This window comes from Erithacus rubecula (genome assembly GCF_903797595.1).
Source record: "Erithacus rubecula genome assembly, chromosome: 13".
Classification (NCBI taxonomy): Eukaryota; Metazoa; Chordata; class Aves; order Passeriformes; family Muscicapidae; genus Erithacus; species Erithacus rubecula.
In genome coordinates this window covers 1,780,296-1,805,694 of record NC_136665.1, presented here as the reverse complement: position 1 = coordinate 1,805,694, position 25,399 = coordinate 1,780,296, and the positions used below count along the sequence as shown (strand labels likewise).

General features: G+C 46.0%; 1 protein-coding gene and 1 pseudogene across 2 annotated transcripts in view; both read left to right on the top strand.

The window, feature by feature from the left end:
* Positions 1–25,399, top strand: part of LOC306807311 (uncharacterized protein) — a 1,031,843-nt gene that overhangs the window by 18,297 nt on the left and 988,147 nt on the right. The gene's annotated exons all lie outside the window — the stretch shown is intronic.
* On the top strand, positions 24,503–25,120 carry LOC306807531 (ephrin-A4 pseudogene; annotated as a pseudogene). Its single transcript has one exon. The product of its transcript is annotated as an ephrin-A4 pseudogene (transcript).

The following is a 25,399-nucleotide window of genomic DNA, read 5'->3' as shown; positions in this document are numbered from 1 at the left end:
TCAAGTCTGCAGAGCCAAATTGTACTTCAAGCGAAAGAGAAAGCAAGCGCACTACAAAGCACTTCTCCCTTTCCACTGTACAGGACAGTGTGTTCTCTGCATCTCAAAGCCTAACAGCAAGATCCTGTTTACCACAGGAGGCTGCATGTAGAATTTGCATGTAGTAGCAAAGTTAGCTGTCGTTGATCTTCCTTCTTACCAGGAGTCACTCACTGACACACAGTACACTGCGCAGAACACTCTGCTGCTCTGCTTCTCGCTTGTTCGCGCATTGTGTTTTACTGGGATTTCTTTCTGACAGAGGGGTATTGTCTTCTACTGCACACACAATACACTCTGCTGCTAGCTTCTGCTACTGCCGAAACAAACCTGGCATGTGCATTTTTCTTAAAAACCCTCTGCTCCATACAAGTCGTCTTTCCTTCTGCTAAGACTGCACTACACTCTGGGAACCCTGCAAGGAGAAGAGCACAAATCTAGTAAGAAAGAAATTAAACTTCCCGTAGATTTGCTGCTGCAATACATACTCTTCATGCAGTCTTCTGTGGCAAATAGGACGCTTGTTAATCCGGTTGTGATATGCAGAGATGTCATTGGTATATTCAATGCAAGGCAAGGAATGCTGGGTGCTGTGCACGCTTTCTCCAAAGCATTACTTTCACTTCTGCGCTGTTCGCTATGCAGGGTTCAAGGAGTGCACAGCACTCTTACAAGATGCAGGGCAGACTTGTATGGAACCGAGGGTTTAGAAGAAAAATGCACATGCCAGGCGTGTTTTGGCAGTAGAAGAAGCGAGCAGCAGAGTGTATTGAGTGAGCAGTAGAAGAGAATTCACCTCTTTTAGAGAGAAATCGCTGTAAAACACAAGGCGCGAACAAGGAAGAAGCAGAGCAGCAGAGTGCTCTGCGCAGTTCACTGTGTGTCAGTGACTCCTGGTAAGAAGGAAGATCAACGTGCATGGTACTGATAGAAGAAGCAGTGCAGACAGAGAGGTGCACTTTTGTCCTAAGCCACCTACAGCACAGCAGTCTGTCTAGCTTCCTGAAAGAGTATATTGCACTGTTTCAAGTCTGCAGAGCCAAATTGTACTTCAAGCGAAAGAGAAAGCAAGCGCACTACAAAGCACTTCTCCCTTTCCACTGTACAGGACAGTGTGTTCTCTGCATCTCAAAGCCTAACAGCAAGATCCTGTTTACCACAGGAGGCTGCATGTAGAATTTGCATGTAGTAGCAAAGTTAGCTGTCGTTGATCTTCCTTCTTAGCAGGAGTCACTCACTGACAAACAGTACACTGCGCAGAGCACTCTGCTGCTCTGCTTCTTCATTGTTCGCGCATTGTGTTTTACTGGGATTTCTTTCTGACAGAGGGGTATTGTCTTCTACTGCACACACAATACACTCTGCTGCTAGCTTCTGCTACTGCCGAAACAAACCTGGCATGTGCATTTTTCTTAAAAACCCTCTGCTCCATACAAGTCGTCTTTCCTTCTGCTAAGACTGCACTACACTCTGGGAACCCTGCAAGGAGAAGAGCACAAATCTAGTAAGAAAGAAATTAAACTTCCCGTAGATTTGCTGCTGCAATACATACTCTTCATGCAGTCTTCTGTGGCAAATAGGACGCTTGTTAATCCGGTTGTGATATGCAGAGATGTCATTGGTATATTCAATGCAAGGCAAGGAATGCTGGGTGCTGTGCACGCTTTCTCCAAAGCATTACTTTCACTACTGTGCTGTTCGCTATGCAGGGTTCAAGGAGTGCACAGCACTCTTACAAGATGCAGGGCAGACTTGTATGGAATAGAGGGTTTAGAAGAAAAATGCACATGCCAGGCGTGTTTTGGCAGTAGCAGAAGCTAGCAGCAGAGTGTACTGAGTGAGCAGTAGAAGAAAATTCACCTCTGTTAGAAACCGCTGTAAAACACAAGGTGCGAAGAAGGAAGAAGCAGAGCAGTGCTATGATTACTGTGTCTTTTTCCTAATTACTTAGGATCAGACAAAGTAACCGCATGGGTTAGAAAAGGATACAAAAGAGGCTCTTTCAGGTCCCAGGTTTATTTCATGGCGATGGTGTGGCAGGAAAGAGACAGATTCTCTCCGGGAGCGGGGTATTCAGGAGAAGGTAATGGCAGTGGCCTTGGATGGCAGCCAATGGGGTAAGGACACAGGGGGTACTACAGGAACTTCAGGTGGGCTACAAGGTCACAGGGGAAGGTCACAGGACAGGAAGAGGGACAGGGAGCCAGGGACCAACCGGAAGAGACGGACAGAGGTTTGCTGAATCATTCTTTATACCTCATTACAACATCTCCCCGTTTTTTGTTTTTTAAGTAGGGGGTGATATTAAACTAATTCTAGTCCGAATTATTTTTTTGCCCACCATTTGTAATAAGAAGGAGGGTTAGACTGTTCTATATTTGTCATCTCTATATGATTGTCTACTGAGGTAGAAGGAATTATACCATTAATGGCCTTAAATATTAAATGACGTATGATCCCAAATGCCATTATTACAAGGAAAAAAACAACAAAGAATAACAAAATTGTTTTACAATAGAAGTCCACCACCCTGAGAACCCCCAGCTTCTAAACAGTTCATTGAGTCAATTTTCTGGTTTTTTGTTAACAAGAAGACAACTTTGATGAGGTTCTTAACAGGGTTAACTGGAGGGCAGTTTTTCTAAAAGGAAAAACAAACATTTTAAAACATGTTATAAGTCTCTTTCTGTTGAAGGGTATTCCTTCATGAAATTTTTGTTTTCTTTTCCTCTGCGGCGTCTTCTTTTTGAAGCAACTGTTACTTGCTTCTTATCCTCTTCTGCTGTAGCTGGAGTTTTGGGAACAAAAGGTTTAACCCACTTTTGGGGAATTCACCGAGGGCCTGAGGGAGTGGATACACATGCATAACCCCTTCCCCAGGTTATTAGCTCATAGGGACCCTTGGTTTTCCATGTATCTGGATCCCTAATCAACACTGGTCGGTGCTGAGACAATTTAAACTGTTTACTGCTGTTAAAATGATGGACCACAGGAGGACTCATATTTTCAAATGAACAATTCAAGAAATTGATTGTGTACAGAGCTTTACAGAGCTTTTGCTGGGGAGACATCCACACAGTTGAACTGCTTTGCCTAGCTAAAACTTGTTTGAGTGTCTGGTGTGTGCGTTCAATCACAGCTTGGCCTGTAGGGGAGTATGGGATGCCTGTTTTATGATTTACTCCCCACTGCTGGGTGAATTCCAGGAACTCCTTGGATATGTATGCTGGGCCATTGTCTGTTTTTATTTCTCTAGGGATTCCCAGAACTGAGAAGGCTTGTACTAGGTGTTGTTTTGCATGTGCTGCCTTTTCCCCTGCGTGAGCTGAGGCATAAACTGCACCCGAATATGTGTCAATACTCACATGAACATATTTGAGGCGTCCAAAGCTAGGAATGTGTGTGATGTCTGTTTGCCACACCTCACAGCTGCCAAGGCCCCGAGGGTTAACCCCTGTACCCAGCGATGGCATGGCCTGGAGCTGGCAGCTGGGACAGGTGGCCACAATGGCTCTAGCCTGACTTCGTGTTAGCTGGAACTGACGGACCAAACCTGGTACATTCTGGTGATATTGCTGGTGGCTCAGCTTTGCCTGTTGGAAGATGTCAGGAAGGCATGCCTTTTCAGCTGGAGCTGCAAGAGTGTCTGCCATACAGTTCCCTTCTGTGATCTCACCTGGCAAATCCATGTGTGACCTCACATGCATCACATAGAAGGGATGTTCTCTGTGTGAAACCAAATAGATTAGTTTTGACAGCAGCCTAAAGAGCTGCTCATTATCAATGTCTTTAAGCACTGCCTGCTCCGCTCTAGACACTACCCCAGCAACAAAAGCTGAATCTGTTACCAGATTAAGAGGCTCTGAGAACTTCTCAAAGGCTCTCACAGCTGCAGCCAGTTCTGCAATTTGGGGTGACCCCTCCACAAACTCAACATCAGCTTCCCAATGCTGAGTCTGTGGGTTTCTCCAAGTCATCACCGACTTATGAGAGGCCCCTGATGCATCTGTGAACACTGTGAGTGCCTCGAGCGGTCTCCTGCTCCTCTTCTCACGAGGGATGAGGTGGAATTCCTCATTAAACAACTTATGTGCTGGGCTGTGAACAGATATGTGTTCACTGTAGCTATCCAGAGATATCTGGAGGCTGGCATTGCTTTGTAGCAGATGTTCAAACATTTCTTTTGTCAGCCTTTCAGGACAATTCTTTCCCTCCCCAGAAAGTTTAACTGGCAGGTGTATGCATGTGAAATCACAACCGGACAGTTCACGCAGCCTCATTCTTGCTTTTTGAATCAACTGAGCCATAAGCTCCTGTGGTTGTGTAATAGTTTTGGATCTTTGGTGGGAGAGGAAGACCCATTCTATGATTAGGAGTGAGTCCCTCTGCCCCTCAACCCACTGAAATATTAAACCATGTAAGTGTGGCAGTTTCCCCAAAACAATGAAATTGAAAGGCAGTTCAGGCTGATAGCGGTGAGCCTGCCTCTCAGACAGAGCTTTCTGTACCTTTTCAATTGAAGCTTTTGCCTCAGGTGTCAGTTCCCTGGGAGAAACCAGCTCTCTCTCCCCTTTCAATAAATTAAAAAGGGGTTGTAAGTCCTCAGTAGTGAGGCCTAACCAAGGTCTTACCCAGTTCAATGAACCACACAAAGAGTGGAGATCTGCTAGAGTTTTGGGATTACAGTTAATTTCTAATTTCTGTGGAACAATGGTCCTGGCAGTGATCTCTAGGCCCAGATACTTCCAAGGTGGCATCCTTTGAACCTTGTTATCCTGTAACTGAAATCCAGCAGAGGTTAAAACTTTAACTACTAGGTCAAGTGTGTTTTGGAGTATGAAGTTATCAGGAGCACACACCAGGACATCATCCATATAATGTAATATGATTGCTTCTTTTCTCTGTGCACGCACAGGAGACAACAATGAAGCTACATACCACTGGCAAATAGCAGGACTGCACTTCATACCCTGTGGAAGCACTTTCCAGTGGTATCTCTTCATTGGAGCCTCTCTGTTCAATGATGGTACTGAGAATGCAAACCTGGGAGCATCTTCAGGGTGTAATGGGATTTGGAAAAAACAATCTTTAATGTCTAATACTGCCAATTGCCAATCTCTAGGTAACATAGTTGGAGAAGGCATCCCAGGTTGGGGAGATCCCATGTCTTGAATTACTTTATTTATTTCTCTAAGGTCATGTAATAATCTCCATTTGTCTTTCCCTGGTTTTTTTATTACAAAGATTGGAGAATTCCAGGGGCTTGTTGTTTCCTCTATGTGATTTTTTGCTAATTGCTCCTCTACAAGTTTTTCCAGTGCCCGTAACTTTTCTTAATGGCCACTGAGTGGTCCAGACAGGTGTATCATTTAGCCATGTTAGCTTCTGGACCCGGCACTGCACAGTGGCCGCTTCTAAAAATCCTGAGGAGTTTTTGGAATTATCATTTTAATTCCCCATTGTGACATGGCATCTCTTCCCCACAAGGGACACTTGTAATCAATTACAAACGGACGAACACTGGCCAATTTGCCGTCCGGTCCCTCAATCTGCACAATGCTTTTTGCTATTTTAGCCAATTTAACTCCTCCTATACCCTGAATTTGCCCAGCCACAGGCTGCAATTCCCACTGTGAAGGCCACATCCTTTCAGGTATAATGGTTACATCTGAGCCTGTGTCCAGAACACCTTGCACATGTAGATGGTCTGATTTATGTGTCAGGTTGCATGCTAGGGAAGGCTTTTCCTCACGTACCGTCTCTGCCCAGTAAACCTCTGGCGACTTATCATCTGCTGTAATATCTGCTGGAATAGGAAAAGCTTGGGCCAGAACTTGCCCCTCACTCAAATAGAAAGGTGGCTGAGAGCATCGTGCTAATATGATAACACTGGATATTTTTCCCTTTATGATCATAGGTGCTATCTCAAGTTCTAAAGGTGTGTGTGCTGTGTCTCCCACAACAAAATACTCACGCTCTGTGTGGCAAACCATCCTATCAATTAGGGGGCTCGAAACGTCCACCAGGATGATAGTCCACTCAGCAGATCTGAAATGAAAACCTTTGGTAGTCTGGAGCCTAACACGGCCACAAGACTGCCTGACCTGGTCAAGAGAACATTTAACATTTACATTATCTGTTATACCCACATTTCCATCCCCTCCTCCCCCTTTATTTTTAAGGGAGAGTCTTTTGCTAGAGTGTAGCCTGCAGAATTTATATCCTGGTGCGTTATGGTGTTTATAGCAGGCTCGCGCCTCATTTCTAGTTTTTTTGTTTGTTGAATTTATTCTGTTTCCTGTTCTGAGGACAGTCTCTAGCCATATGTCCTTGCTGCTGACACTGGAAACAGTTGATGTTTTTCAGCTGCTGTGATGACATCTGCGGCTTCTTCATCTGTGGTGGTTCAGGTGCTGAAGGCTCAGGTGGTGCTGGACTCGGGGTCCTCTCTGGAGAACTGAACATCTCTGCTCTGTGTGTGCAGGCTTCTATCATCTGTGCTAGAGTTGGTTCTGGGTATAGTGGCAGACTGAGGATGACTCTCCGACAAGCTTGATTGGCGTTTTTCTCTGCTAATTCTCTAATCAGTTCTGCCTGCATGGCTGGATTATGCACCTGTTGTTCCACCTGTGCCTTTAAGCGATCTACAAAGCTTAAAAAAGTCTCAGAAGAATATTGTTAAATATTAACATAACTACTAGTTACTTCAACTGTTGGCAATTTGATAAAGGCGTTTTCAGCAGCATTACAAACCTTATCCAAAATAAATTTAGACAACAATTTAGTTTGCTTTTCAGGGCAGTGTATTTCCCCCTCCCCACATAAATGATTTAATGTAAGTTCATTATTATCAGAATCCTTAGAATGTTCAGAATTTTGGTGAAGCTCTATTAAAAGACTGCTTAAGGAACGTTTCCAAATATTAGACCATAATTCATATTCAGCTGGGGTTAGCAAACACCTGAAAAGGTCCTTTAAATCATGCGGAACAAGTTCATTTGATGTAAAAGTTGCTTTTAAAATGCCTTTAAATATTTCACTTTGTCTCCCAAACTGGTGCTGTAATTTGCAAATCTCTTTACGGTCTTGGTATGATAATGGTTGGTAGCTTCTTTTACCATTATTTTTACCTACATAATGAACCGGGGCTGAATCCAAAATACGGTCAGGTTCAGGGTTAACTGGTACGTTAGGGGTTAATTGATTCTGTGCCTCTGCAGTCTGTGGCTGTGTAACTGAGACACATGCTTCCCCTCCCCCTCCCGCTCCTGGGTGTGGGTCCTCCCTCCCGGTGTGAATAGAAGGGTTAGGAGACGGTGTAGGGTTACAGGGTTGGAAGAATGGGTTAAAACAGCCAGAAAAATACTGAGGTATAGGTGCTGGATGCAGGAACAGATTATTTGGAGAAAAAGGCATATTGTAAGAAGGTACTACAGGTTTCTCTGTCTGCACCAGAGAAGGGTGATTTTCTAAATTAGCATGCTCAGAAGGCAAGGCTGACGGAGATGGATACACTGGCAAGTTTGTAGCAGGCTGTTCAGAAGTTTTTAAGTCTGTATATTTCGGGGGATCTTTAGAATTAGTAGTTTCTTGAGGTATTTCTAATTTACTTTTTAATTTAGGGACAGAAGGTTCCGAATTAGGTAAAGAGGGTTTTAAAGAATTTTCCTGTGGTTGATCATTGTTTTCTAATTGTGATAATTGTTTGTGAACATTTAAAAATATAGGCAAAAATAAAGCAGCAGTGGTATCACCTTTCTGTATTTTAGAAGTTAATAAATTTCCAACAGTGTTCCAGAATAAAATTGAATTGATATTTTGCTTCTCAAATTCTATAATTTCTCGAGACAACCAGCTAACAAACTTTCCAATCTGTTTCTTAGAAATTACAACATCCTGTGCATCTAACATTTCTTTAAGCTGAGAAATAACACTCTTTTGCTGTGCAGAGAAATTCCCCCCCATTCCGATGTTATAAAAACAAAATGCACAGGTCCCGTACTCTCGCAAAAAGTTACACAATAGCAGTTAGTCGCAAACCCAGGTGATGTTTCTGTGTGGGGGTACTGGGCTTTGTCACAACACGTGGCTGCCGTTATGGCCACACAGCCGTTCCCGGGGAAACCCTCCTCAGGGAATTCCCCGCGCCTGCGATTAACAGCAATAAGGCAGCACACGCCAGGCAGAGCTTGGCCAAGCACGTGTAATGCCGGCGGGTTGCGCAACACCGCGCACGTGCTCCCTACTCCGCACTGTAACTGCCGCCGCCGCTACCACCCCGCGGGGTACACCCCCCCCCACGGGCCTGGAGCCACCCCGTCTAAACCCCCCCCCTGTACCTTGGGGCTAAATTGGGGTTCACTTACCTCTCTCAGACGAGGCGCGGTCCCACCAGTAACTCAGCGAAAGTTCTAACCCAGAAACGGCTCTTCTAGTACCTCAGAAGAGTTCCCCGTCCCCTCCTCGTGTGCTCGGGGCTGGTAAAAGCAGCTCCGAAGTCACAGAGGTACATGACCAGCACAGACGGCCTTTTAAAGTCCAAAAAAAAACTGGGACTTCCAGGCTAGTAGGGTCTTAAAAATAAGCCCTCGTCAGGCGCCACCTGCTATGATTACTGTGTCTTTTTCCTAATTACTTAGGATCAGACAAAGTAACCGCATGGGTTAGAAAAGGATACAAAAGAGGCTCTTTCAGGTCCCAGGTTTATTTCATGGCGATGGTGTGGCAGGAAAGAGACAGATTCTCTCCGGGAGCGGGGTATTCAGGAGAAGGTAATGGCAGTGGCCTTGGATGGCAGCCAATGGGGTAAGGACACAGGGGGTACTACAGGAACTTCAGGTGGGCTACAAGGTCACAGGGGAAGGTCACAGGACAGGGAGCCAGGGACCAACCGGAAGAGATGGACAGAGGTTTGCTGAATCATTCTTTATACCTCATTACAACAGAGCAGCAGAGTGCTCTGTGCAGTGTACTGTTTGTCAGTGACTCCAGCTAAGAAGGAAGTTCAACCTGCAGGTACTGATAGAAGAAGCAGTGCAGATAGAGAGGTGCACTTTTCTCCTAAGCCACCTCTAGCACAGCAGTCTGTCTAGCTTCCTGAAAGAGTACCTTGCACTCTTTCAAGTCTGCAGAGCCAAAGTGTACTTGAAGCTAAGGAGAAAGCAGCGCACCACACAACACTTCTCCCTTTCCACTGTACAGGCCAGTGTGTTCTCTGCATCTCAAAGCCTAAGAGCAAGATCCTGTTTACCACAGGAGGCTGCACGGAGAATTTGCATGTAGTAGCAAAGTTAGCTGTCGCTGATGTTCCTTCTTGCCAGGAGTCACTGAAAAACAGTAACCTGCGCAGAGTACTTTAATGCTCTGCTTCTTCCTTGTTTGCGCTTTGTGCTTTACAGCGATTTCTCTCTAACAGAGGTGAATTGTCTTTTACTGCTCACACAGTACACGCTGCTGCTAGCTTCTGCTACATCCAAAAGACACCTGGCATGCGCATTTGTCTTCTAAACCCTCTGTTCCATACAAGTCGGCTTTCCTTCTGGTAACACTGAACTACAATTTTGGAACCCTGCAAGGAGAAGAGCACAGAACTAGTAAGAAGGAAATTCAACTTTCCGTATCTTTGCTGCTACAATAGATACTCTTCATGCTGTCTCCAGTGTGTAAATAAGACGCTTGTTAATCCGGCTGCGATATGCAGAGATGAATTTGGTATGTTAAATGCATGGCCAGGAATGCTGTGTGCTGTGCTCGCTTTTTCCAAGGCATTACTTTCACTACTGTGCTGTTCGCTATGCAGGGTTCAAGGAGTGCACAGCACTCTTCCAAGATGCAGGGCAGACGTGTGTGGAAACGAGGGTTTTGAAGAAAAGTGCACATGCCAGGTGTGTTTTGACAGTAGCAGAAGCTAGCTGCAGAGTGTACTGAGTGAGCAGTAGAAGAGAATTCACCTCTCTTAGAGAGACATTGCTGTAAAACACAAAGCTCGAACAAGGAGGAAGCAGAGCAGCAGATTGCTCTGCGCAGGGTACTTTTTGAAAGTGACTCCCGGTAAGAAGGAAGCTCAACATGCATGGTATTAAAAGAAGAAGCACAGAAGACAGAGAGTTGCACTTTTCTCCTAAGCCACCTAGAGAACACCAGTCTGACTAGCTTCCTGAAAGAGTACCTTGCACTCTTTCAAGTCTGCAGAGCGAAAGTGTACTTGAAGCTAAGGAGAAAGCACGTGCACCACACAGCACTTCTCACTTTCCACTGTACAGGCTAGTGTGTTCTCTGCATCTCAAAGCCTAACAGCAAGATCCTGTTTACCACAGGATACTGCATGCAGGATTTGCATGTAGCAGCAAAATTAGCTGTGGTTTATCTTCCTTCTTACCAGGAGACACTGACAAACAGTAACCTGCGCAGAGCACTCTGCTGCTCTGATTCTTCCTTGTTCGCGCTTTGTGTTTTGCCGCGATTTCTCTCTGACAGAGGGAAATTGTTTTCTACTGAACACACAATACACTCTGCTGCTAGCTTCTGCTACTGCCGAAACACACCTGGCATGTGCATTTTTCTTCAAAACCCTCTGTTCCATACAAGTCGCCTTTCCTTCTGGTAAAACTGAACTACAATATTGGAACACTGCAAGGAGAAGAGCACAGAACTAGTAAGAAGAAAATTCAACTTCCCGTAGCTTTGCTGCTACAATACATACTCTTCTTGCAGTCTTCTGTGGCAAATAGGATGCTTGTTAATCCGGCTGCCATATGCAGAGATGACATTGTTATGTTCAGTGCAAAGCCAGGAATGCTGTGTGCTGTGCTCGCTTTCTTCAAAGGATTAGGTTCACTACTGTGCTGTTCGCTGTGCAGGGTTCAAGTAGTGCACAGCACTCTTCCAAGATGCAGGGCAGACTTGTATGCAACCGAGGGTTTAGAAGAAAAGTGCACATGCCAGGCGTGTTTTGGCAGTAGCAGAAGCTAGCAGCAGAGTGTACTGAGTGAGACCTAGAAGAGAATTCACCTGTGTGTGAGAGAAATCGCTGTAAAACACAAGGTGCGAACAAGGAAATGTACAGCAGCAGAGTGCTCTGTGCAGTGTACTGTGTGTCAATGACTCCAGCTAAGAAGGAAGATCAACGTGCATGGTACTGATTTAAGAAGCAGTGCAGACAGAGAGGTGCACTTTTCTCCTAAGCCACCTATAGCACAGAAGTCTGTCTAGCTTCCTGAACGAGTATCTTGCACTCTTTCAAGTCTGCAGAGCCAAAGTGTACTTGAAGCTAAGGAGAAAGCAAGCGCACCACACAGCACTTCTCCCTTTCCACTGTACAGGCCAGTGTGTTCTCTGCATCTCAAAGCCTAACAGCAAGATGCTGTTTATTACATGATGCTGCATGCGGAATTTGCATGTAGTAGCAAAGCTACCTGTGGTTCATCTTCCTTCTTACCAGAAGACACTGACAAACAGTAACCTGCACAGAGCACTCTGCTGCTCTGCTGCTTCCTTGTTCGTGCTTTGTGTTTTACAGCGATTTCTCTCTGACAGAGGTGAATTGTCTTTTACTGCACACACAGTACACTCTGCTGATAGTTTCTGATACATCAGAAAGTCACCTGGCATGTGCACTTTTCTTCTAAACCCTCTGTTCCATACAAGTCGGCTTTCCTTCTGGTAAGACTGCACTACACTCTTGGAACCCTGCAAGGAGAAGAACACAGATCTAGTATGAAGGAAATTCAACTTCCCGTAGCATTGCTGCTAATAGGACGCTTGTTAATCAGGCTGCGATATGCAGAGATGACATTGGTATGTTCAGTACAAGGCCAGGAATGCTCTGTGCTGTGCACGCTTTCTTCAAATCATTACTTTCACTACTGTGCTGTTCGCTATGCAGGGTTCAAGGAGTGCACAGCACTCTTCCAATGTGCAGGGCAGACCTGTATGGAACCAAGGGTTTAGAAGAAAAGTGCACATGCCAGGCGTGTTTTGACAATAGCAGAAGCTAGCTGCAGAGTGTACTGAGTGAGCAGTAGAAGAGAATTCACATCTCTTAGAGAGACATTGCTGTAAAACACAAAGCTCGAACAAGAAAGAAGCAGAGCAGCAGAGTGCTGTGCGCAGTGTACTGTTTGTCAGTGACTCCTGGTAAGAAGGAAGATCAACGTGCATGGTACTGATTTAAGGAGCAGTGCAGACAGAGAGGTGCACTTTTCTCCTAAGCCACTTATAGCACAGCAGTCTGTCTAGCTTCCTGAAAGAGTACCTTGCTCACTTTCAAGTCGGCAGAGCCAGTGTACTTGAAGCTAAGGAGAAAGCACGTGCACCACACAGCACTTCTCACTTTCCACTGTACAGGCTAGTGTGTTCTCTGCATCTCAAAGCCTAAAAACAAGATCCTGTTTACCACAGGATACTGCATGCAGGATTTGCATGTAGCAGTAAAATTAGCTGTGGTTTATCTTCCTTCTTACCAGGAGACACTGACAAACAGTAACCTGCGCAGAGCACTCTGCTGCTCTTCTTTTTCCTTGTTCGCGCTTTGTGTTTTACAGCGATTTCTCTCTGACAGAGGTGAATTGTCTTCTAATGCTCACACAGTACACTCTGCTGCTAGCTTCTGCTACATCCGAAAGAACCCTGGCATGTGCATTCTTCTTCTAAACCCTCTGTTCCATACAAGTCGTATTTCCTTCTGGTAAGACTGCACTACACTCTTGGAAACCTGCAAGGAGAAGAGCACAGAACTAGAAGGAAGTAAATTCAACTTCCCGTAGCTTTCCTTCTACAATACATACCCTTCATGCAGTCTTCTGTGGAAAATAGGACGCTTGGTAATACGGCTGCGATATGCAGAGATGACATTGGTATGTTCAGTGCAAGGCCAGGAATGCTGTGTGCTGTGCACGCTTTCTCCTAAGCATTACTTTCACTACTGTGCTGTTCGCTATGCAGGGTTCAAGGAGTGCACAGCACTCTTCCAAGTTGCAGGGCAGACTTGTATGGAACCGAGGGTTTAGAAGAAAACTGCACATGCCAGGCGTGTTTTGGCAGTAGCAGAAGCTAGCATCAGAGGGTACTGATTGAGCAGTAGAAGACAATTAACCTCTGTGTGAAAGAAATCTCTGTAAAACACAAATCACGAACAAGGAAGAAGCTGAGCAGCAGAGTGCTCTGCGCAGTGTACTGTTTGTCAGTGACTCCTGCTAAGAAGGAAGATCAACGTGCATGGTACTGATTTAAGGAGCAGTGCAGACAGAGAGGTGAACTTTTCTCCTAAGCCACTTATAGCACAGCAGTCTGTCTAGCTTCCTGAATGAGTACCTTGCACTCTTTCAAGTCTGCAGAGCCAAAGTGTACTTGAAGCTAAGGAGAAAGCAAGCGCACCACAGAGCACTTCTCCCTTTCCACTGTACAGGCCAGTGTGTTCTCTGCATCTCAAAGCCTAACAGCAAGATCCTGTTTACCACAGGAGGCTGCATGCAGAATATGCATGTAGTAGCAAAGTTAGCTGTGGTTTATCTTCCTTCTTACCAGGAGACACTGACAAACAGTAACCTGCGCAGAGCACTCTGCTGCTTCGCTTATTCCATGTGCGCGCATTGTGTTTTACAGCGATTTCTCTCTGACAGAGGTGAATTTTCTTCTACTGCACACACAGTACACTCTGCTGCTAGCTTCTGCTACTGCCAAAAGACACCTGGAATGTCCATTCTTCTTCTAAACCCTCTATTCCATACAAGTCGGCTTTCCTTCTGGTAAGACTGCACTACACTCTTGGAACCCTGCAAGGAGAAGAGCTCAGAACTAGTAAGAAGGAAATTCAACTTCCCGTAGCTTTGCTGCTACAATACATACTATTCATGCAGTATTCTGTGGCAAATAGAAAGCTTGTTAATCTGGCTGCCATATGCAGAGATGACATTGGTATGTTCAGTTCAAGGCCAGGAATGCTGTGTGTTGTGCACGCTTTCTCCAAAGCATTACTTTCACTTCTGTGCTGTTCGCTATGCAGGGTTCAAGGAGTGCACAGCACTCTTACAAGATGCATGGCAGACTTGTATGGAACCGAGGGTTTAGAAGAAAAATGCACATGTCCGGCGTGTTTTGGCAGTAGAAGAAACGAGCAGCAGAGTGTATTGAGTGAGCAGTAGAAGAGAATTCACCTCTTTTAGAGAGAAATCGCTGTAAAACACAAGGCGCGAACAAGGAAGAAGCAGAGCAGCAGAGTTCTCTGCGCAGTGCACTGTGTGTCAGTGACTCCTGGTAAGAAGGAAGATCAACGTGCATGGTACTGATAGAAGAAGTAGTGCAGACAGAGAGGTGCACTTTTCTCCTAAGCCACCTACAGCACAGCAGTCTGTCTAGCTTCCTGAAAGAGTACATTGCACTGTTTAAAGTCTGCAGAGCCAAATTGTACTTCAAGCGAAAGAGAAAGCAAGCGCACTACAAAGCACTTCTCCCTTTCCACTGTACAGGCCAGTGTGTTCTCTGCATCTCAAAGCCTAACAGCAAGATCCTGTTTACCACAGGCGGCTGCATGTAGAATTTGCATGTAGTAGCAATGTTAGCTGTCGTTGATCTTCCTTCTTACCAGGAGACACTGACAAACAGTAACCTGCGCAGAGCACTCTGCTGCTCTGCTTCTTCATTGTTCGCGCATTGTGTTTTACCAGGATTTCTTTCTGACAGAGGGGTATTGTCTTCTACTGCACACACAGTACACTCTGCTGCTAGCTTCTGCTACTGCCGAAACACACCTGGAATGTGCATTTTTCTTGAAAACCCTCTGTTCCATACAAGTCGTCTTTCCTTCTGCTAAGACTGCACTACACTCTGGGAACCCTGCAAGGAGAAGAGCACAAATCTAGTAAGAAAGAAATTAAACTTCCTGTAGATTTGCTGCTGCAATACATACTCTTCATGCACTCTTCTGTGGCAAATAGGACGCTTGTTAATCCGGTTGTGATATGCAGAGATGTCATTGGTATATTCAATGCAAGGCAAGGAATGCTGGGTGCTGTGCACGCTTTCTCCAATACATTACTTTCATTTCTGTGCTGTTCGCTATGCACGGTTCAAGGATTGCACAGCACTCTTACAAGACGCAAAGCAGACTTGTATGGAACCGAGGGTTTAGAAGAAAAATGCACATGCCAGGCGTGTTTTGGCAGTAGAAGAAGCTAGCAGCAGAGTGTACTGAGTGAGCAGTAGAAGACAATTCACCTCTTTTAGAGAGAAATCGCTGTAAAACACAAGGCGCGAACAAGGAAGAAGCAGAGCAGCAGAGTGCTCTGTGCAGTGTACTGTTTGTCAGTGACTCCAGCTAAGAAGGAAGTTCAAGCTGCAGGTACTGATAGAAGAAGCAGTGCAGATAGAGAGGTGCACTTTTCTCCTAAGCCACCTCTAGCACAGCAGTCTGTCTAGCTTCCTGAAAGAGTACCTTGCACTCTTTCAAGTCTGCAGAGTCAAAGTGTACTTGAAGCTAAGGAGAAAGCAGTGCACCACACAGCACTTCTCCCTTTCCACTGTACAGGCCAGTGTGTTCTCTGCATCTCAAAGCCTAACAGCAAGGTCCTGTTTACCACAGGAGGTTGCATGTAGAATTTGCATGTAGTAGCAAAGTTAGCTGTCGCTGATGTTCCTTCTTGCCAGGAGTCACTGAAAAACAGTACACTGCGCAGAGTACTTTAATGCTCTGCTTCTTCCTTGTTCGCGCTTTGTGCTTTACAGCTATTTCTCTCTAACAGAGGTGAATTGTATTTTACTGCTCACACAGTACACTCTGCTGCTAGCTTCTGCTACATCCGAAAGACACCTGACATGTGCATTTGTCTTCTAAACCCTCTGTTCCATACAAGTCGGCTTTCCTTCTGGTAACACTGAACTACAATTTTGGAACCCTGCAAGGAGAAGAGCACAGATCTAGTAAGAAGAAAATTCAACTTTCCGTATCTGCTGCTACAATAGATACTCTTCATGATGTCTCCAGTGTGCAAATAGGACGCTTGTTAATCCGGCTGCGATATGCAGAGATGAATTTGGTATGTTAAATGCATGGCCAGGAATGCTGTGTGCTGAGCTCGCTTTCTCCAAGGCATTATTTTCACTACTGTGCTGTTCGCTATGCAGGGTTCAAGGAGTGCACAGCACTCTTCCAAGATGCAGGGCAGACGTGTGTGGAAACGAGGGTTTTGAAAAAAATTGCATATGCCAGGTGTGTTTTGACAGTAGCAGAAGCTAGCAGCAGTGTGCACTGAGTGAGTAGTAGAAGAGAATTCACCTCTGACTGAGAGAAATCGCTGTAAAACACAAAGCGCGAACAATGAAGAAGCAGAGCAGCAGAGTGCTCTGCGCAGTGTACTGTTTTTCAGTGAGTCCTGATAAGAAGGAAGATCAACGTGCATGGTACTGATAGAAGAAGCAGTGCAGACAGAGAGGTGCACTTTTCTCCTAAGCCACCTATAGCACAGCAGTCTGTCTAGCTTCCTGAAAGAGTACCTTGCACTCTTTCAAGTCTGCAAAGCGAAAGTGTACTTGAAGCTAAGGAGAAAGCAAGCGCACCACACAGCACTTCTCCCTTTCCACTGTACAGGCCAGTGTGTTCTCTGCATCTCAAAGCCTAACAGGAAGATCCTGTTTACCACAGGAGGCTGCATGTAGAATTTGCATGTAGTAGCAAAGTTAGCTGTCGTTGATATTCCTTCTTACGAGGAGACACTGACAAACAGTACACTGCGCAGAGCACTCTGCTGCTCTGCTTTTTCCTTGTTCGCGCTTTGTGTTTTACAGCGATTTCTCTCTAACAGAGGTGAATTGTCTTCTACTGCTCACAGAATACACTCTGTTGCTAGCTTGTGCTACATCCGAAAGACTACTGGCATGTGCAGCTTTCTTCAAAACACTCTGTTCTGTACAAGTCGGCTTTCCTTCTGGTAAAACTGAACTACAATATTGGAACACTGCGAGGAGGAGAGCACAGATCTAGTAGGTAGTAAATTCAACTTCCCGTAGCTTTGCTGCTACAATACATACTCTTCATGCAGTCTTCTGTGGCAAATAGGACGCTTGTAATCCGGCTGCCATATGCAGACATGCCATTGGTATGTTCAGTGCAAGGCCAGGAATGCTGTGTGCTGTGCACGCTTTCTTCAAAGCATTACTTTCACTACTGTGCTGTTCGCTATGCAGGGTTCAAGGAGTGCACAGCACTATTACAAGATGCAGGGCAAACTTGTATGGAACCGAGGGTTTAGAAGAAAATGCACATGCCAGGCGTGTTTTGACAGTAGCAGAAGCTAGCAGCAGAGTGTATTGAGTGAGCAGTAGAAGACAATTCACCTCTGTTACAGAGAAATCGCTGTAAAACACAAAGTGCGAACAAGCGAGAAGCAGAGCAGCAGAGTGTTCTGCGCAGTGCACTATGCGTCAGTTACTCCAGCTAGGAAGGAAGATCAACGTGCATGGTACTGATAGAAGAAGCAGTGCTAAGAGAGAGGTGCACTTTTCTCCTAAGCCACCTAAAGCACAGCAGTCTGTCTAGCTTCCTGAAAGAATACCTTGCACTCTTTCAAGTCTGCAGAGCCAAAGTGTACTTGAAGGTAAGGAGAAAGCAGCGCACCACACTGCACTTCTCCATTTCCACTGTACAGGCCAGTGTGTTCTCTGCATCTCAAAGCCTAACAGCAAGATCCTGTTTACCAGAGGAGGCTGCATGTAGAATTTGCATGTAGTAGCAAAGTTAGCTGTCGCTGATGTTCCTTCTTGCCAGGAGTCACTGAAAAACAGTACACTGCGCAGAGTACTTTAAAGCACTGCTTCTTCCTTGTTCGCGCTTTGTGGTTTACAGCTATTTCTCTCTAACAGAGGTGAATTGTCTTCTACTGCTCACACATTACACTCTGCTGCTAGCTTCTGCTACTGCCGAAAGACACCTGGCATGTGCATTTTTCTTCAAAACCCTCTGTTCCATACAAGTCGTCTTTCCTTCTGGTAACACTGAACTACACTCTTGGAAACGTGCAAGGAGAAGAGCACAGAACTAGTAAGAAGGAAATTCAACTTCCCGTGGCTTTGCTGCTACAATACATACTCTTCATGCAGTCTTCTGTGGCAAATAGTACGCTTGTTAATCCTGCTGCTATATGCAGAAATGTCATTGGCATGTTCAGTGCAAGGTAAGGAATGCTGTGTGCTGTGCATGCTTTCTTCAAAGCATTACTTTCACTTCTGTGCTGTTCGCTATGCAGGGTTCAAGGAGTGCACAGCACTCTTACAAGATGCAGGGCTGACTTGTATGGAACCGAGGCTTTAGAAGAAAAGTGCACATGCCAGGCGTGTTTTGACCGTAGTAGAAGCTTGCAACAGAGTGTCCTGAGTGAGCAGTAGAAGAGAATTCACCTCTGTGTGAGAGAAATCGCTGTAAAACACAAGCTGCAAACAAGAAAGAAGCAGAGCAGCAGAGAGCTCTGCGCAGTGTACTGTGTGTCAGTGAGTCCTGGTCAGAAGGAATATCAACGTGCATGGTACTGATAGAAGAAGCAGTGCAGACAGAGGGGTGCACTTTTCTCCTAAGCTACCTATAGCACATCTGTCTTTGTAGCTTCCTGAAAGAGTACATTGCACTCTTTCAAGTCTGCAGAGCCAAAGTGTACTTGAAGCTAAGGAGAAAGCAAGCGCACCACACAGCACCTCTCCCTTTCCACTGTACAGGACAGTGTGTTCTCTGCATCTCAAATCCTAACAGGGAGATTCCTGTTTACCACAGGAGGCTGCATGCAGAATTTGCATGTAGTAGCAATGTTAGCTGTCGTTGATCTTCCTTCTTACCAGGAGACACTGACAATCAGTAGACGGAGCGGAGCACTCTGCTGCTCTGTTTATTCCTTGTTCACGCTTTGGGTTTTACAGCGATTTCTCTCTGACAGAGGTGAATTGTCTTCTACTGCACACACAGTACACTCTGCTGCTAGCTTCTGCTGCTGCCCAAACACACCTGGCATTTGCACTTTTCTTCTAAATACTCTGTTCCATACAAGTCCGTTTTTCTTCTGCTGAGGGTGCCATAGAGTCTTGGAACCCTGCTAGGAGAAGAGCACAGAACTAGTAAGAAGGAAATTCAACTTCCCGTAGCTTGATATGATAAAATACATACTCTTCATGCAGTCTTCTGTGACAAATAGGGCGCTTGTTAATCCTGCTTCGATATGCAGAGATGACATTGGTATGTTCAGTGCAAGGCCAGGAATGCTGTGTGCTGTGCACGCTTTCTCCAAAGCAATGCTTTCACTACTGTGCTGTTCGCTATGCAGGGTTCAAGGAGTGCACATCACACTTCCAAGATGCAGGGCAGACTTGTAACGAACCGAGGGTTTAGAAGAAACATGCACATGACAGGCGTTTTTTGGCAGTAGCAGAAGCAAGCAGAAGAGAATGTATTGAGTAAGCAGTAGAAGAAATTCACCTCTGTCAGAGAGAAATCACTGTAAAACTCCAAGCGCGAACAAGGAAGAAGCAGAGCAGCAGAGTGCTCTGTGCTGTGTACTGTTTGTCAGTGACTCCTTTTAAGAAGGAAGATCAATGTGCATGGTTCTGATAGAAGAAGCAGGGCAGACAGAGTGGTGCACTTTTCTCATAGGCCACCTATAGCACAGCAGTCTGTGTAGCTTCCTGAAAGAGTACCTTGCACTCTTTCAAGTCTGCAGAGCCAAAGTGTACTTGAATCTAAGGAGAAAGCAAGCACACCACACAGCACTTCTCCCTTTCCACTTTACAGGCCAGTGTGTTCTCTACATGTCAAAGCCTATCAGCAAGATCCTGTTTACCACAGGAGGCTGCTTGTAGAATTTGCATGTAGCAGCAAAGTTAGCTGTCGTGTATCTTCCTTCTTACCAGGAGACACTGACAAACAGTAACCTGCGCAGAGCACTCTGCTGCTCTGCTTCTTCCTTGTTCGCGCTTTGTGTTTTACAGGGATTTCTCTCTTACAGGGGTGAATTGTCTTCTACTGCACACACAGTACACTCTGATGCTAGCTTGTGCTACATCCGAAAGACTACTGGCATGTGCACTTTTCTTCAAAACCCTCTGTTCCATACAAGTCGGCTTTCCTTCTTGTAAGAATGAACTACACTCTTGCAAGCCTGCGAGAAGAAGAGCATAGAACTTGTAAAAAGGTAACTAAACTTACCGTAGCTTTGCTGCTACAATACATACTCTTCATGCAGTCTTCTGTGGTAAATAGGACACTTGTTAATCAGGCTGCAAAATGCAGAGATGACATTGGTATGTTCAGTGCAAGGCCCGGAATGCTGTGTACTGTGCACGCTTTCTCCAAAGCAATACTTTCAGTTCTGTGCTGTTCGGTATGCAGGGTTCAAGGAGTGCACAGCACTCTTACAAGATGCAGGGCAGACTTGTAACGAACCGAGGGTTTAGAAGAAAAATGCACATGCCAGGCGTGTTTTGGCAGTAGCAGAAACTAGCAGCAGAGAGTGCATTGAGTAAGCAGTAGAAGACAATTCACCTCTGTGTGAGAGAAATCACTGTAAAACACAAAGCGCGAACAAGGAAGAAGCAGAGCAGCAGAGTGCTCTGCTCAGTGTACTATTTGTCAGTGACTCCTGCTAAGAAGGAAGATCAACATGCATGGTACTGATAGAAGAAGCAGGGGAGACAGAGCGGTGCACTTTTCTTCTAAGCCACCTATAGCACATCAGTCTGTCTAGCTTCCTGAAAATGTACCTTGCACTCTTTTAAGTCTGCAGAGAGAAAGCGTACTTGAAGCTAAGGAGAAAGCAAGCACACCACAGAGCACTTCTCCCTTTCCACTGTACAGGCCAGTGTGTTCTCTGCATCTCAAAGCCTAACAACAAGATCCTGTTTACCTCAGGTGGCTGCATGTAGAATTTGCATGTAGTAGCAAAGTTAGCTGGCATTGATCTTCCTTGTTTCCAGGAGTCACTGAAAAACAGTACACTGCGCAGAGCACTCTGCTGCTCTGCTTCTTCCTTGTTCGCGCTTTGTGTTTTACAGCGATTTCTCTCTGACAGAGGTGAATTGTCTTCTACTGCTCACACAGTACACTCTGCTGCTAGCTTCTGCTGCTGCGAAAACACACCTGGCATGTGCACTTTTCTTCTAAACACTCTGTTCCATACAAATCGGCTATTCTTCTGCTAAGACTGCCATAGACTCTTGGGACCCTGCAAGAAGAGCACAGAACCAGTAAGAAGGAAATTCAACTTCCCATAGCTTTGCTGCTACAATACATACTCTTCATGCAGTCTTCTGTGGTAAATAGGGCGCTTGTTAATCCGGTTGCGATATGCAGAGATGACATTGGTATGTTCAGTGCAAGGCCAGGAATGCTGCGTGCTGTGCACGCTTTCTCCAAAGCATTACTTTCACTACTGTGCTGTTCGCTATGCAGGGTTCAAGGAGTTCACAGCACTCTTCCAAGATGCAGGGCAGACTTGTATGGAACCGAGGGTTTACAAGAAGAATGGAGATGCCAGGCGTGTTTTGGCAGTAGGAGAAGCTAGCAGCAGAGAGAGTATTGAGTGAGCAGTAGAAGACAATTCACCTCTTTTAGAGAGAATTTGCTTTAAACACAAAGCGAAAACAAGGAAGAAGCAGAGTAGCAGAGTGCTCTGCTCAGTGTACTGTTTATCAGTGACTCCTGGTAAGAAGGAATATCAATGTGCATGGTTCTTATAGAAGAAGCAGGGCAGACAGAGCGGTGCACTTTTCTCCTAAGCCACCTATAGCTCAGCAGTCTGTGTAGCTTCCTGAAAGAGTACCTTGCACTCTTTCAAGTCTGCAGAGCCAAAGTGTACTTGAAGCTAAGTAGAAAGCAAGCGCACCACACAGCACTTCTCCCTTTCCACTGTACAGGCCAGTGTGTTCTCTGCATCTCAAAGCCTAACAGCAAGATCCTGTTTACCACAGGAGGCAGCATGTAGAATTTGCATGTAGTAGCAAAATTAGCTGTCTTCGATCTTGTTTCATACCAGGAGACACTGACAAACAGTAACCTGCGCAGAGCACTCTGCTGCTCTGCTTCTTCCTTGTTCGCGCTTTGATTTTTACAGCGATTTCTCTCTGACAGAGGTTAATTGTCTTCTACTGCTCACACAGTGCACTCTGCTCCTAGCTTCTGCTACATCCGAAAGACACCTGGCGTGTGCATTTTTCTTCTAAACCCTCTGTTCCATACAAGTCGGCTTTCCTTTTGGTAATGTTTCCATTTTGATACAATAAATTGTATTAAAATAATAATAATCCTTATTAATCGATATTAGTTGACATTAGTAGTAGTTATGCTAAGGCTTGGTAGGCCGTATGTAACCGGCAGATGAACTTTATAGCAAATTTTGTAATATAAGCAGTGTGGTTGAGAAATAATTACTTATCTTAAGGAGTGTATCCATTTATCTAGGGAATGTACCTTTTGGCAAAATCTTAAATGTCAGAGAGATTATGGTACCAGGTATCAAAAATGAAGTAAGAATCTGTTAAGATGAAAAAATCATGTAAAGAAGCATATAAAAACCCTGTGAATTTTCTGTCAAATGGGGCTCTGTCTCTGGACGCTAGTCCACAGGCTCCCGAGGCCTCAATAAAGCACCGCATAAACGACTTCGGTTGTTTGTGTTTTCTTCGGATCGGGCAACAGTTTTCTGGTGACCACGGCAGGACTCCGAAGGTGGCTGGGGTGGTTCGTGTTCTGATCCACTCCACGCCGGCACCGAGTGATTCTCGGGGAGTCATCGGTTCGTGCCCGACCCCCGCGCCTGGCGGACGACTGCAAAAGGTAAGCCCGAAGGTGCTTTATTTTCTGGTTCTGGTTTTGAGTGTCTGCTCATAAGACGAGGTGGTGATCCTCGCAGGGTTGGGCTAAGACGTCTGGTTGGTCTGGAAAGCCTAGGCGCTGGCTGTCAGACGCGGCGAAAGCTGCACAGGTCCGGCACTTGCCCCTCGCGGTGTCGAGAAGCGGCAAGTTGGATTGGTCTGGTATTTATTTTGGTATTTATTTATTTCTGTTGTGTGAGTGTGAGTATGTGGTATGATTGATTCTGTTAAACTGTTAATATTGATTGTGGTTATTATTGTTCTGTACGTTGCTGCATATTGGTTGTTGCGATCGGTTGCCGAGTTGTTGTACAGTTGTAAGTGAAACCGGTTCAAAATGCCATTTAAAGCATTCAAATCTATGGTTCAGTACTCTAAGGGTATACGCGGAAATACACCGTTAGGATGTCTGTTGAAAAAGTAGAAAAGTAAAGGGTTTGATTATCGTAATCATTGATGGCCAGAATATGAGCGAGAGGGGCCGGCATGGCCAGAAAATGGTACTGTGAATTATGATACCCTGAACTCATTAATGCAGTATTTAAGGGAAAATGAAAAATGGGATGAGATACAGTATTTAGATTTGTTTTATTTGCTGTGCCGCAAGAAGGAGTGGCAGACTGAATGTGGAATAATGGTATTGGAAATGAAAGAACCTGAGTGTGGGGGGGGTTGTAAAGGAACATCTAAGTGTGTCCAGTGCTTAGCCTTAAGCTCTCAACCAGAGAAGGATTTGTCTTTAATGATATCACCCGATGTGCCTGCTGCTTCGTCCCCTCCTGCTGTCTCACTCCCTCTGGCTGCCTCACCCCTCCCCTCTGTTTCACCCCATTCCTCTCTGTGTCCGCCGTTGCCAGAGAGCATTGAAGAGGAGGAGGGGGAAGGGGGAGGGGGAAGAGGAGGAGGTGGCGGGAATGGCGGTAGTGCCAGGGAATGTTGAGGAAGTTGTGGTGCGTTCCCCAGCCCCTTCCCCTGTTTCTCCCCAGGGTCGGCGAGGTGCCCCGCTCTTGGCTCGAACTAGACGGGGACATAAGAATCATAGGGAACCCCGGCTTATTGCCCCTTAAGGGAAGCTATGGGACCCCAAGGAGAAAAGGTGCTTGTGAAGGTGCCTTTCTCCCGAGGAGATCTGGTGATTCGGAGGCAATCAGCAGGTGGTTGCCGTGAGAGTCCTGGAGAAGTGGCGCGGGTGGTCGGGGTGATTGTTAGGGCTCGGAGTCCAGATTGAAATGACATGTAGGTTTTGTTGGATGCCTTAGTGGGTTCCACCGAGGGGGAAATGGTGTTGCGGGCAGTGGGGGAGCGTGCTCGGGAGGTAATCGGGCTGCATTCGGTTGGGAGAGCCGTGGGTGGCTTGGTGCCGAACAATGATCCAGAATGGGATCCAAACAGTGGTGAGGGAAGAAAATCTATCAGGGAATATCAGGAATTGTTAGTGGAGGGAATTAGGACTGGAATGCCCAAAACGTTAAATTGGTCAAAATTGTATTCAGTCAGACAAGGAAACTACAAATGGGACCAAAACCAGGAGATTACTGGCAAGTAGATTTTTCAGAATTACCGAAGGCACAGAACTATAAGTATCTTTTAGTGTATGTATGCACTTTTCAGGGTAGCCTGAGTCATGCGCCCTGCGCCGCTGCTCAAGCTCCTGCTCTGGGCGCCGCTGCTCTGGGCGCCGCCAGTGCGCGGCTTCCGCCACAGTATCCACTGGAACGGCAGCAACCCCAAGTTCCTGCAAGACGACTATTCCATCCAAGTGGCCATCAATGACTACCTAGACATCTACTGCCCACACTACAAGGGGGCGGTGCCCGCCGGCCGGGCAGAAACCTTCACGCTTTTCATAGTAAACCGGGAAGGTTATCGCAGCTGCTACGAAACCCCTGGCGCCCTCATGCGCTGGAAGTGCAACCGGCCCCGGGCTCCCTTCGGGCCCGTCCGCTTCTCCGAGAAGATCCAGCGTTTTACCCCCTTCCCACTCGGCTTCGAGTTCCAGCCCGGAGAGACCTACTACTACATCTCTGTGCCCAGCCCCAAAAGCGTCGGGCGATGCCTGAAGCTGCGCGTCACCGTCTGCTGCCAAGGCACCACGCCAAAGCCGGTAACAAAGGTGCCCAATTTGCAGCCTCGAAAGCGCAAGGAGCCCGAAAATGTGGTGCCTGCCTGGCGCACCGTGGTCCCATCGCAGTCCTGCAGCCCGTGCCTGGCATTCGTGCTCCTGGCCCTGCTCTGGATCTAACCCCGGCACTGCCCGTGGCAGGGAGGATGAGCTCCCCTGCCCCGACGCCGCTTCCAGACTCTTCCTCACAGCCAAAGCCCCAAACCCGTAGGGCAAAGATTTACTATCGTTACTAAATGTGAAAATAATTTTTGAAAGAGGAAAAGTTAAATTGGAATTTTCTGAGGAAGAGGTTGCTAAATTATTTACTATAAGGGAGATCAATCCCTCTCCTATTCCTATCGAGGTGGATCAAGCTGTAGTACCTTGGGTATGGGAAACGGGGAACCCTGGAAAATC